This window comes from Lissotriton vulgaris, chromosome 12, assembly GCF_964263255.1.
Source record: "Lissotriton vulgaris chromosome 12, aLisVul1.2, whole genome shotgun sequence".
Classification (NCBI taxonomy): domain Eukaryota; kingdom Metazoa; phylum Chordata; class Amphibia; order Caudata; family Salamandridae; genus Lissotriton; species Lissotriton vulgaris.
The window spans coordinates 801,826,198-801,838,964 of record NC_141700.1 but is presented as its reverse complement, the minus strand read 5'-3'; the positions used below and the strand labels follow the sequence as shown (position 1 = coordinate 801,838,964).

Below are 12,767 nucleotides of genomic sequence, written 5' to 3'. Positions count from 1 at the left end.
CCCGGCCGACCACTGGGGCTGTCACGGTCCGGAGAGGAATAGCCTCAGGGTAGCGGGTGGCGTGGTCCACTAGTACCAGGATGAAGCGATGGCCTTGTCTTGTACGCGGGTCCAGGGGTCCCACAATGTCTATCCCGACCCTCTCAAATGGGGTTGTGACTACTGGAAAGGGTTGCAGGGGAGCCTTTAATTTGCGGCCGCTCTTCCCACTGGCTTGGCACGTGGGGCAAGATCGGCAATGCTGGTGCACATCGTTTCTCATTTTGGGCCAGAAGAAGTGGGTCACTAGGCGGCTGTAGGTTTTATCCTGTCCCAGGTGCCCTGCCAGGGGGGCATCGTGGGCCAGGTTTAGCAGGAAGTCTCTAAAGCGGAGGGGCACCACTAGTACTCGGTTGGCCCCCAGCTCGGCGATTCGTTGCTCGCTGTACAATAGATCATTGTCCCAGTAGACCCAATGAGTTCCGGAGGTATCCCCGGCGCTTTGGGCGAGCGCTTGTTGTCGGAGTCCCTCAAGGGAGGGACAGGTCTTCTGTTCCTGACGAAATTGTTCTTGTGTGGGTCCCCCTTCTTGAGCCCACTGATCAAGATTAGCGAGGTCGGAAGGTTGAGCAAGTTCGAGGGGGATGCCATGGTCGGGGGTCTCGGCGGGGGCGACCGGAGGCGGTGGCGCCGGCCATTCGGGTTCTTCCGGGTGATGGTTGGCACGGGCGGCCATGGACCGGGTGGTGACGCACGCCCAGTCTGGGACGCCCAACATCCCCAAGTGTTCTTTTCGCTCCACGGCTGCCCACGGGGAGCTTTCCAGGTCATTTCCGAGGAGGCATTCCACGGGGGCGTCGTCTCGGACCGTTACCTTCAACATGCCGGAGACCCCTCCCCACTCAAAGGGGACGCAGGCCATCCGACACAGACTTTCCGAGTTGTCGGCTGATCGCACAGGGCAGAGAACGTTCGGTAGATATTGTTCTGGGGTCACCAGATGACAGCGGACGGCTGTCACACTGGCCCCGGTGTCTCGAAGGGCTTCGGCCCGTTGTCCATTGATGCTCACCCATTGGCTGTACTTCTGGGTGTTAGCGGGTAGGGGGACCCGCGGGACCATGTCTCTTCCCCCTAAGCACGCGAGAGTCATGGCGGCTGGCTCCCACTCTTGATACTCTTGCTCGCCTGTTTCTTGTTCCTCGGAGATCTGTTCTTCCCCTAGTGCCGCGGCGGCCACCTGGCGGGGTCTTGGACTCTGATACTGCGGGCAGCTTGGGTCGTTTGCATAGTGGCCGACTCGTTGGCATCGGTGACATGTAACATTGGCTCTGTATCCCGGTCGCGCCGGGGTGCTGCCCCGGTTGGCCGGGGGGGTGGTGCTGGTAGCGGGGGCGGCCGGAGTATTGTCTCTTCCTCGTCCTTGGCCCCCTCCTCCTCCTCTGGGTCGGTAGTGACCATTGTTGTTCCTGTTCTGCTCGTAGGATCCATTCCGGCCCACTCTGGTGATCTCCCACCGGTCAGCTTCGGCTGCGAGCTGCCGGGGATCGGTTAACTTGCTGTCGAGGAGGTGTTGGCGTAGTTCAATGAAGCAATTGTTGGACAGATGCTCCCATACCATCAGATTGAACAGCTGCTCGTAGGTCGTGACGTTGTTCCCTCTGATCCAGCCTTCGAAGGCTCGGCTAAAGTACGTTACATAGTCCACCCAAGTTGTACCTGGAATGCGTGTGCAGTCTCGGAACCTCTGACGGTACATCTCGGGCGTGAGGCCATAGCGGGTGAGGAGGGCCGCTTTCATATGGTCGTAGGAGGTCATCTGGTGGTCTGGGAGCTGTAACAGAGTATCGCGGCCCTCATTGAGGAATTTGCCCCATAGGCCGGCTCCCCAGTCGGCTCTATCGATCCGGTGCGCAGTCATCGCGATTTCATAGGCCTTAAACCATTGCTGGATGTCGTCTTCTCGAAAATATTCTCGGACCACATCCTTGGGGATGTGCACTTTTTTCTCCGCGGTCCCTGGGGTGGACGGTCTGTCGGGCACCCCTAACTCTTTATTTTGTTTGCGCAGGTTGATCTCGGCTAGGTTCCGTTCGTGCTCGTACGTTAGTCTTTTTTCCTCGAGCTCCCTTTGCCTCTGTTTCTCCTCTCTTTCTTCTCGGAGGCGAAGGTGCTCTAAGTTTATTTTTTGCTCGGCCAATTTGAGTTCTATGTCCATCTTGAGTCGGGCCATTTCGAGTTCGTGTAGTCGGGCTTTTTCTCTTTCTTGGATCTCGTCTTGCGAGAGACTGGTTCTTTGCCCCTCAGGGGCCGTGTTGGTATTTTTCGCGGTGCTTTGCTCAGGGGCTTCGACATCCCCGGTCTCTGCCCAAGATTCTAGGGCATGCTTAAAATCGTCCTTGGTACTTAGTCCGGTGGTAGCGATACCTAGTTCGATGCAGAACTGCTTTAGTTCACGATGGCTGTATTCCTCTAGTTTTTCCATTTGGAACTTCTCAGTTGATCCGCTCTCTTTAGTCGACATTTGTTGTTCGTTGTGGGGTGAGCTACTCTCTGTACGTTATGCGGTGATTCGGATCGCGCCGCTGGCCACCAATGTTAGACGGACCGGGAGGGTCGGCCGAGATTACGGGGAGAGGTCTCCAGGGAGAGCCGTCTCCAACGACTGTACAGGTAAGTAACTTCCCCCCCCACAGACGGACACCACACAAGATTGAAGGTTAACGAGACTTTATATGCAATTCTTAGGTTACGTCGTTATGATACAAGGAGGTCTGGACTCAGGGGTCCCCTCGGTTCTGATCTCTGGTTGAGGAGAAAGGGTAGCGGGACAGTCTTAGTTACCAATGAGTTAAATAGCTCTCAATCCTCGAGCTCGGCGTGGTTGCTGATCGGGCCGTGGAGGAGCCAAGCAGGTCCCGAGATGGATGAAGGATGGTCGACGGGCCGTGGAGAAGCCAAGCAGGTCCCGATGAAGATGACGGTTACAACGGTCCGCGGCCTCGCCAGCAGATCCGGACGACGATGAAGAATGAAGGTTACGACGGCTGTGGCAGCGCCAACAGGCAGGACGATGGTGCACAGGACAGAGCTACGGCAGCGCCAGTAGTCCGTCCAGGATGAGTTCCTCTTACGTCTCTCGACTCCAAGATACAACTGACTTCCTGCTCTGGAGCTGCCCCAGTTATAGGGCTGGCGTGCTTTGATGTCCGGACCCTCGCACTTGGAGGTCGGGAGGTCCGGGATGAGGGAGTCCAGACACCCAGCAGGGGGGTGGAGCCAGCGCCCGGGGAGGCGATGGGCGAGCGGCACTGGGCGGGGGGAGAGCCATCGGCACCTCTTTCTCCCATTGACTTGCCAAGTAGCCCGCTCACCTCCTGGGTGGAGGGTGGTGCCGGATTGTCTGAGGCTGGGCTAGGCCCAGGGTTGAGGTCGATCGGGGGCCAGGCGGCCTCGTGGCGAGGTGTCCAAGATGGCGGCCCGGGCTGGGTGCATGGGCCGGCAGTGGATCGGACCCACGAGGTTATCATGTTCGAGGGCAGGGGTCCCTGAGGGGACGCAGGGCGTGCAATGGTGGTGTGTGGTGCTTGCGTGACTGGGCTCGGGCCTGGTCGAGCCGGGGGAGAGCGGCCCGTCATGTGGCCTGTCCAACAAAATGAATCATTTGCATGTGGCCAGGTTGCATCTAACTGTTTATTGGATATCAGTTCTGTACGGTCTTGTAAATATAGGCCCTTTACTTTTCTACACACTTTGAGCTCTCTTGACTCCTGTATATACACTTGAGCACTTTTTCTTACACGTTCCCTAGAACATTCTCCTACCTTCTTGACCCTCTAATGATTGTTCCTTTAAATGACTAAATAATTATATTGCAATAATACTTAGTAGTTTTTCTGCACATCTGTTTGTTTTAATTTGTTTCAGGATTTACAGACGTTTGTGAGCGGATTAATGTAAGCTCAAATAAGTTGATAATTCTGTTAATCTAACTTTTCCTTGAATAATTGGTCCAGGGCCATTGTTTCTTTATAATAACCGCTTCCCAGGTCCAGGGACCATTTGGGAATACCCCATTGTTTATAATAGAACCGTATATGGCATACAATCTGTATTACTTTATATGCATATATTCTATATTAGTTTACCCACATGTTTGGAATTCCATGTTCTGACTTTGGCTGTTGAAGTTAACAATCATGACTGCTGTTAGCCGGAGGTCTGTGCGTGAGGTTATCCAATAAAGTGGACTTCGTTTGATTTTGTGTCCAGCCTATCACTCCTGGCTCCCAGTGGGTGCCGCCATAGAATTATAAAGGCTTACACCCGGCATAACTAGGAAAACCGTCCCCACATTAGATCCTGCCCAGAAACGTGTTCTGCTTTTCAACACCAGACCCCATAATGACCATTCTAGTAGCTAACGTTTGTAGGAGATCCTTGCAAATATGGGGCTCCAACCTTCGATTCCTCCCCCTCCCCCCAGTCGCAAGCGGGGATTGAACGAAACAACCTCTGTTTGGCAAAAGTTCTTACTACCGAACCCTTCAAGAAAGCACACAGATAAATACAACCTTCTGGGCATCAAATCTGAATACGAGGATTGAGGATGTTCACCTCATTCCAGGAGACTCCATCAATCCATCGAATGCTGCATTTTCTTTTCCTACTCTGAAGCCTGTACAATGTTTCTACCTAGTTACAGCGAGATATGAACAAGTGCATTATGAGATCAAGCACTCTACGAAACCATCATAAATAAACTCTCAGGTATCCAAAGAACCAAACGTGGCTCTTCGTACGCTCTTCTTAGCCAGTAACTCCTAGAGAGGGGAATTATCAGAGCCCTGAAGAGCGCCAACCGCCTGTTCAAATTGTTAAATAGGACAAAGACGATGAAGGCAGATACCATGCTCACAGTACCTTGGAATGACCTCTTTCATATAGGGCTTGCCTTATTTTACACATTAAAAATGTATTCTACCAGTATATTCTTGGACTTTATACAACTTTGCAAGTCCACCGTTTTGTGGATCTTACATTGTTGATGAAGTAGCTACAGCGGACTCCAGACCTGCTCCATAAGTCAACCTCTGCGATAGACACCACACCGCACAGCGGCACCTTCCATTGCGCCATCAGCAAAACAAGGCTCCTGAAAGGGTCGCTGTCCTACAGGAGTTGAGAGACCTCAAGAGAGGGAGAACCCCAAAGTTGAAAGACAAATCAATCTTTTGCCATTAGATACTGCAGAGCAAAGCATTGTGTCCAGTGAGCACCACTGAAATATGGCTAGGAGGTGGCTTAGTCTTAAAGCACAGTTTTTTATGTGCTCGCCAAAGAAATATGTCCAGATGATGGCCTTTGAAATGGGCAATAAGGTCAAAACATCATCAGCAACGTGACAGCCTAGCTCCTTGCTTAAACCATAAGAGAAGGTGTCGTATATCCATATTAGTGAACCACAACAGACTATATGGGCACACGTCGATTGTAGTTTTTCGTATAAAAGCAAGCAGGTTTTGGTGATTTGTCAGTACGTGGGTGCAGAACACTTTATTTGCTGTTCTGAAGAAGGCTTCTTTCTTTTAATAAGTGGTCCTCATAATAAAGAGATCTGTCTTTCGCTAGGCCTGCTGTTCTGAGGCATTCATTCTTTAGTGATGACTGAGTGACAGAGCATTTTTAAACTAAGAGTGGAACTGAGGCTTTAGTGACCCACTGCTTCTTGAATACGTCGTGACCCAGGTTCCCACCAGATATATTGGGTTTCTCTTGTACTTGGTCCGATTATTTTTCTTTCTTACACTTCTCATCCTCCAGGTTGATGGTGTCCTTGGTGCGCTGAGAGCTAGCAGAGGCGGCGTGCGCGTCAGCCAGGGAGGGTCAGTCCTGGCTGTGATGGCTTTGTAAATAATGCTGCTGCCTTTAACAGTGACGCGGGTGTGGCATCTAGTGTTTCTCGCTCAGCCTCTTCCTTGTCCTGATGTCATGTTTCCATCAGCTGGAACTGGAGAGGCGTCCCCAGGGACTGGATGGACAACATGTCAGAGATGGGGGAGGGCAGTGACTCACATTCCTGATTACCCAACTGACTGACCAATCGCCATGCTAATAGCCGCCCATATGACGAAAACATTGAATCCATAGATATGATGTTGCCAGGCACCTAGATTTTCTGGTGCCAGGCAGGCTAGCCACTTGGAGGTGAACATAGCCCTACCACCCGTTCTCTCCTTCAGGATAATACATCCTCCTGGTAGGAGGTTTGTACCGCCGCATGACCTATCTAGCGGGCCTCACTCTAGAATGAACCCCTCCGAGGGGCCGCAAGGATGGAGCAGCCTTGATGAGCACCTGGTCTGGAAGCACTGCCCAAGACCGGGAATACCCACAGAGAGCAGGTTCACCTCGACCCAGCAACATCAGGTTAGTGGGACCCTCATCACGCAGTGCACCCTAAAGGGGTGAGACCGGGGGCACACCACCAAAGGAATAACATCCTCCAGAGTGTCTTCCCCTTTAACTACACCACCTAGCACCTCATCAAGCCCACCCCCTCCTCGGCACGGCACTCACCCCCTACACACTAAAAGATCACCTCCTCCTTCAGCCTAGCCAAGATGCCACTGGCCATGCAAACGGACGACTACCTGTGCCCTACCCCTAACTACCTAACTCCCCACGGTCAGAACGCTTTCGCTATAATTTGCCCCCACAGACTCTCTGTTAAAGTGAAAAAACTCTTTAAACTCATAGTTATCAGACAATTCCCTGTAACGCTAGTCGTAGATGCATACCACTGCCCATCTAGAGGGCAGCTGAAAATGGACTTCATCTTTTACACCGACAGACCCGACCACTGGGTCAACATCCTTAACTCACACCTCCTCGTCTCCAAAACCACCATCACAGCTCACAGCTGCAAACTAACTATCTCCCTACAGAAACACCAGACCCTTACCGGCTGCATCTCCACAACCATTTTTGAGAATGGCACCATCCTGATACAGGCATAAAACGAGAACCTCGAGTTCTTGGACTTCCTTTTCCTCTCGCTGAAGGGGACAACATCCCATATCGCACCACACTCGCGGACCTCCCAACCGGGTAAACTCCAACTCCCATCAAGACATAGGACCCGCACGAGTCCTCTCCAAGAGCCCCTCCCCCGCATCCCAACTACATCTACGCCAACCGTCACCCGCATCGAAGGTTCCAACCGCCGCCCAACCCTACCCCACCACCATTCATAGTCAGCACACCAGAGAGGAGCCCCATTCCCATTCCCAACGGCTCCACGGACCGCCCCCACAACCACCCATAGCGCAGCCAAGCACCCAGCTAGAGTTAGCTCACCCACTTCCCTTGAATCCTACTACAAATAACGATACTTGCGGCCCACCCACCAACATCCAACAAGACGGGACCGTACACTCCTCCCCAGCGCAGAACACCAGCCTTCTTCCCCCTCCCACCCACACAAATAACCTGGCACATCGCCTCAGCCTTCTTGAAGCTCAGCTTGAAACCACAGAGTTTGTTCCCCCACCGAACCCTATTAGAAACATCGATATACGGGGCTTGCCCACCATCTTCCAACAAGACAGGACCGCACACTCATCCCCAACGCAGAGCACCACCCACCTTCCCTCTCCCACCCACACAAACAACATGTAGTATTGCCCCAACCTTCTGGAAGCTCAGCTCGAAACCCTGGTCCGAGGCCTGAACGAAACCCTATCCTCCCTAGCTAAAATTTGTTTGCCCACCCAACAGCCCGCTGCCCCCCCTACCTCGCCCTTCCCAGAACGAACAAATCGCTCCCCCTAACTTGACCCCCGCTACCCCCAGATCTCGTCCGCCCGTCACTAAACCAGAGACAGAGAAGCGAGCGGACAGACCGAGAAGAACGAAACCCACCCTTTCCCCTCATGAAGCGATCACACTTGCCGCATCCTATGACCACCCCGCTAACCCCGACCACATCACCGCACAGCCTTCACAGAGTGAGACTCCGCCTGCCTTAACACAGGACCCCCGGTTGAACTCCTCACCCAAGTCCTCGATTCAAGTAATTACAGGAGTGGGTAGGGAACATCCCCCCCCTAGAGACCCCAGGCACACCAAACCTCCCTAACCAGAGCCCAACCCAGCAAGTCGAAGTCCGAAGAAGAACCCCTCATCAAATGCATGCTCATCAACAGCAGATCTGCTTCCAAACATGCAACAGAATTAGCAGAAGCTATCCTCTCCCATGATCTAGATGTAGCTTTCATCACGGAAACCTGGCTCAACACCTTGTCCGATCCCATCATGGACATACTGGTGCCGCCCGGATTTTCAATAACCCACAAAGACCGACATAAGCAGAGAGGTGGAGGCTTAGCGATCAATCATAAAAGTATCTTCTCTATCACGGAAAACTCACTGTGCCTTTATAGCTCCTTCGAATGCCTCTCAATCAACATCAAATAATGCGCAAACAGATCGATACTCTGCCATCTCTTGTACCACCCTCCAGGCAATTCCAAGGAATTCAGGGCGCAGCTCTCGGACTTAATCACCCACTGCGCGCTCAACAACGCCAACAGCATAATCCTGGGCGATCTCAACATAAGATGGAATGAAACAAATAACCCGCTCATCCAATCCCTCAATAGCCTTCTGCTAGAAAATGATCTGATACAACACTGCTCAGAAGAAACGCACCACAGAGGAGCGATACTGGACGCAATCATAGCGGACAGAAACACTATCTCTATTGACTATATCATCACATTATTCTTTTCCATATCAACCAACCAGCGCTAACTCAACCCACAAAACAAGCTCCTCCCAGATGGTTCAGGAACACTGCTCAAGTCCCACGGACCAACCTTGAAGAAGAATTAATCACGCTCCTCCCGAACACGACGGAGCACCTCCCAACCACAGATCTCACCTCTCTCTACCATTCCAACATGACGTCCACCTTAGACCACCTGGCGCCCTTGAAACAAAAAAAAAAACAGAAAGCACATTAAGTACAAAAAGACATCTTTCTTCTGCTCCGCTCTAGACAATGCAAAAAAACGACCCTAAGAACTCTTTAACATCATTAGAAGACCAACATCCAAATCGAATACATCCGAGTAAGTGGCCTCCAAAGAACAATGCAACAACTTTGCCGGCTTTTTCAGCTAAAAAAATCGCCAAGATCGATCTCTCTCTCAGCACAAATCACTCCTTTCATAGGGAGACCAAGACACCAGCAATGATAGTCAGCACCCCAGTGAACCCACCCACTCACTGGTCTGACTTCACTCTCCTTCAGGAAGCAGAGATAGTCAATCTGATCGCCAGCGTCAAACCATCATCCCACTCCCTAGATCAGCTTCCAAAGAACCTGGCCAAAGACCTGAAACACATCCTAGCCCCAATTTGGTGCAAGATCATCAACAGCTCGCTGAGCTCGGGAACTATCCCTGACTGCCTCAAGGTCGGCAAATTCACGCCGCTACTAAAAAAACAGGGCTAGACACGGAGGACATGAACAACTTTAGACCCGTGTCGAACCTACCTCTCCTATCCAAAATTCTGGAAAGATGTGTTCTGCCACAGTTAACCCAACACTTGGAGAACATCAAGCTACTAGACCCACACCAATCGTGATTCAGAAAGGGATGCAGCACTGAAACCGCAATCCTAAATGTCATAGACGATCTACACAAATCACTTTACTCAGACCACTGCTGCCTTCTCATTATCCTAGACTTATCGGCTGCGTTTGATACAGTTGATCATACCCTGCTCCTCAAAGTCCTTAAAGAAAGAGCAGGCATTGAAATGACGGTCCAAAACTGTTTCTCCTCCTTTCTACACAACCGCTCACATAGAATACAAATTAAAAACTTTGAATCCGACCCACTACCCGTCATCAGAGAGGAGTCCCACAAGGGTCAGTACTCTCTCCCCAACTCTTCAATATCTATATGGAACCCTCACCACACTTCTCAGGAAAACCAACATCCCCTTCCAGCTTTACGCGGATGACACGCAGCTTTATCTGGAAACCACCTCCATGGACGACATGCACAAACTAAATGGCACGCTCAACAAAAGCTCTCATTGAACCACCTTAAACTTAATCAAGAGAAAACTGAAGTTCTACTCATCTCCAACAGAGACGAAAACCCCCAAATCGAATAATGGCTTAAAGCAGTCGATGCCCTCAATTGCACCCTCACGCCAACAGACTCGGTAAAGTCCCTAGGTATCACCCTAGACCCCAAACTAGACATGAAAAAATACATCTCTAGATCCGCCAAAAGCGCGTCTCTTAATCTGAAACTTCTTTACAAAATAAAATCCTTCCTTCCTCCGAAATACTTCGAACAGGCCACTCAAGCACTGGAACTCTCTAGAATGGACTATTGAATCGCAGCCTCTGACTGGATCAGCCAAATCTCACCTAGGCCCCCTAAAAACCACCCTCAATGCCGCAGCTAGAATGGTCACAGGAACCAAGAAATTCGATCACATCGCTCCCGCACTCAAGGAGCTGCAATGGCTCCCAATTGAACAACGAGCCAACTTCCGAACAGCATGTCTTACGCACAAAGCCCTTCACACAGGCAAACCAGAATACCTGGCCGGCCAGTCCAGGAATCTCAGAAGCTCAAACACGCTCTCTCATTCCATTGAAGTCTCGAAAATGCAAAACCAGAAGTAAATCCTTTGCCGGAAATGCACCCAAGATCTGGAACTCCATCCTCCCCCATATTAGAACGACCACCTATTTCCCGAAATTCAAGACCCTACTCAAAGACCTCTTCCTAGAGTGCACCTGTACTTAACGGGAAGAACACATGACACTATGATAAAGTTCGACAACACACCACAACCTTGTTGTAGTTGAAAGAACATCGTCTCAGAATTATAATCACCGGGATCCTCATCCACACCTCGCCCTACTTGATAGACACCCCTCCCGCTATCAGCAAACAAACTCCTCTGTTTCAAACCCCTCAGCCGCGACCCTCCCGTTTGACCACAAGAACTGTATGGTAATTTTGTATGCAATGGTCGTAAGTTTACAAGCTGTGGATTCTGCCTACGCCGGTAAGGCGCACAATTGTACCTGCTGTGAAGCGCTCGGATACCCTCGGATCCAGCTAGCGCTATACAAAACGTATAAACAAATAAATAAATATATAAATAAATAAATAGATAGATAGATCATCCTCGACATCCCACGTAACAGCCACATCTCCGGACACCTGAGAGACCTGCACTGGCTCCCCGTCAACAAAAGAATCACCTTCCGTCTCCTCACCCACGCACACAAAGCCCTTAGCGATCAAGGCCCGAGCTACCTCAACAACCGAATCAACTTCTACGCTCCCAAACGCCACCTCCGATCAGCCAGCCACGCCCTCGCCGCAGTCCCACGCATCCGTAGAGCGACAACAGGAGGGAGGTCCTTCTCCTACCTGGCCGCCAAGACCTGAAACTCCCTCCCGACCGACCTGCGCCTGACCCAAGACCACCTCTCCTTCAGGAAGAAGCTCAAGACCTGGCTGTTCGAGCAGTAACGGCACCCCCCCCCTTAGCGCCTTGAGACCCTACGGGTAAGTAGTGCGCTCTATAAATGTCTTTGATTGATAGATGTTTCAACGCATGTACCTGCTGCCATCTTCCAGTGAGGTGTGCTTGTGTCCACTTGTCTAGATTTGCAACGGTGGACCACGGACGTGAGCCAGGGCAGATCCATCAAGATGGGAGTGATGTGCTTGTGCATCTTCAGCTCCTGGGTAAGGGGTGTTTTACGGGGTGCAGTACGCCCTTTAGTCGGGCACCAGCGTGGAGTCTACGAAACATTGAACGCGGACGCTCACTGCATAATCCAGAGGTGAGGGCACAAATGTTTGAACAGGTCTGAAGTCGCTTTCTGATGGAATAGTTTGAGGTTTGGATCCATCCAGGTCCCGCTGGGAGCTTGGTTTATCCGCGAGGAGCCCCAGACATGGGGCAGTGCTGGTGTTTGCCACTGACTGGTCTTCTTCCAGATGGGTATCATCATCTTTTCGCAGCCAGGACTCCCGCTTTTGTACTCACCTGATGCCCCTTCCACCGATTTGCTTTCACTGCAGATGAGAATTGTTCCCTTCATGCTCTTGCAGCGTTCCTAGAACCATTAGCAGCGCGATATGAGCGCATGCGCCTGTTCAGCTCGAAGAGCAGCCGGAGAAGGACTTCGTGCTGCAAAGCCCTTTCACCTCAGGAGCTGCCATTCAATTCCTACTTGATGCGGATTCTGAGGCAGCCTTGTACAACTTCTACTGAGCCTCTCGCCTCATCATAGGTTATCACACATGAGCATCGGTGCTTGGGTGATGCTCAGAAGAAAGAGGGCACTCAAAGCTCTTAAGAGGCACAACACTTGCATGGAAGCGTGCACCGGTATGGAGTCCCAGCTGGGCTGCTGAATGTGAAGGAAGACGCGGGCATGGAGTGTATTCCCATCGGAGGTACCCCAACCGCTGGAAATTAGGCTGCAGATGCCCCTAGCCATGGCGCGGGCTCACCTGTACCTCTAAACCTGGAGCTTAAGACCCATAACGTCCAAGGCGGAGGGTCCCAGCCCCACCCCCTCCACTCGACAAGACATTAAAAAAAAAAGGGTAATAAAATTGAACTCATTACAATAGTGAACATTTGTGACGTTGTCATCTTATTTGGCACCATAAAGCATCAGAACCTCATGGAATAAGGAATACCCCGCCTCCCGCTTTTACAGGCGAAGC

At 51.4% G+C, this 12,767-nt stretch overlaps 1 protein-coding gene across 2 annotated transcripts in view; it reads right to left on the bottom strand.

Annotated features, from left to right (window-relative positions):
- PLD2 (phospholipase D2) overlaps positions 1 to 12,767 on the bottom strand; it is a 476,181-nt gene that overhangs the window by 48,865 nt on the left and 414,549 nt on the right. The window lies entirely within an intron of this gene.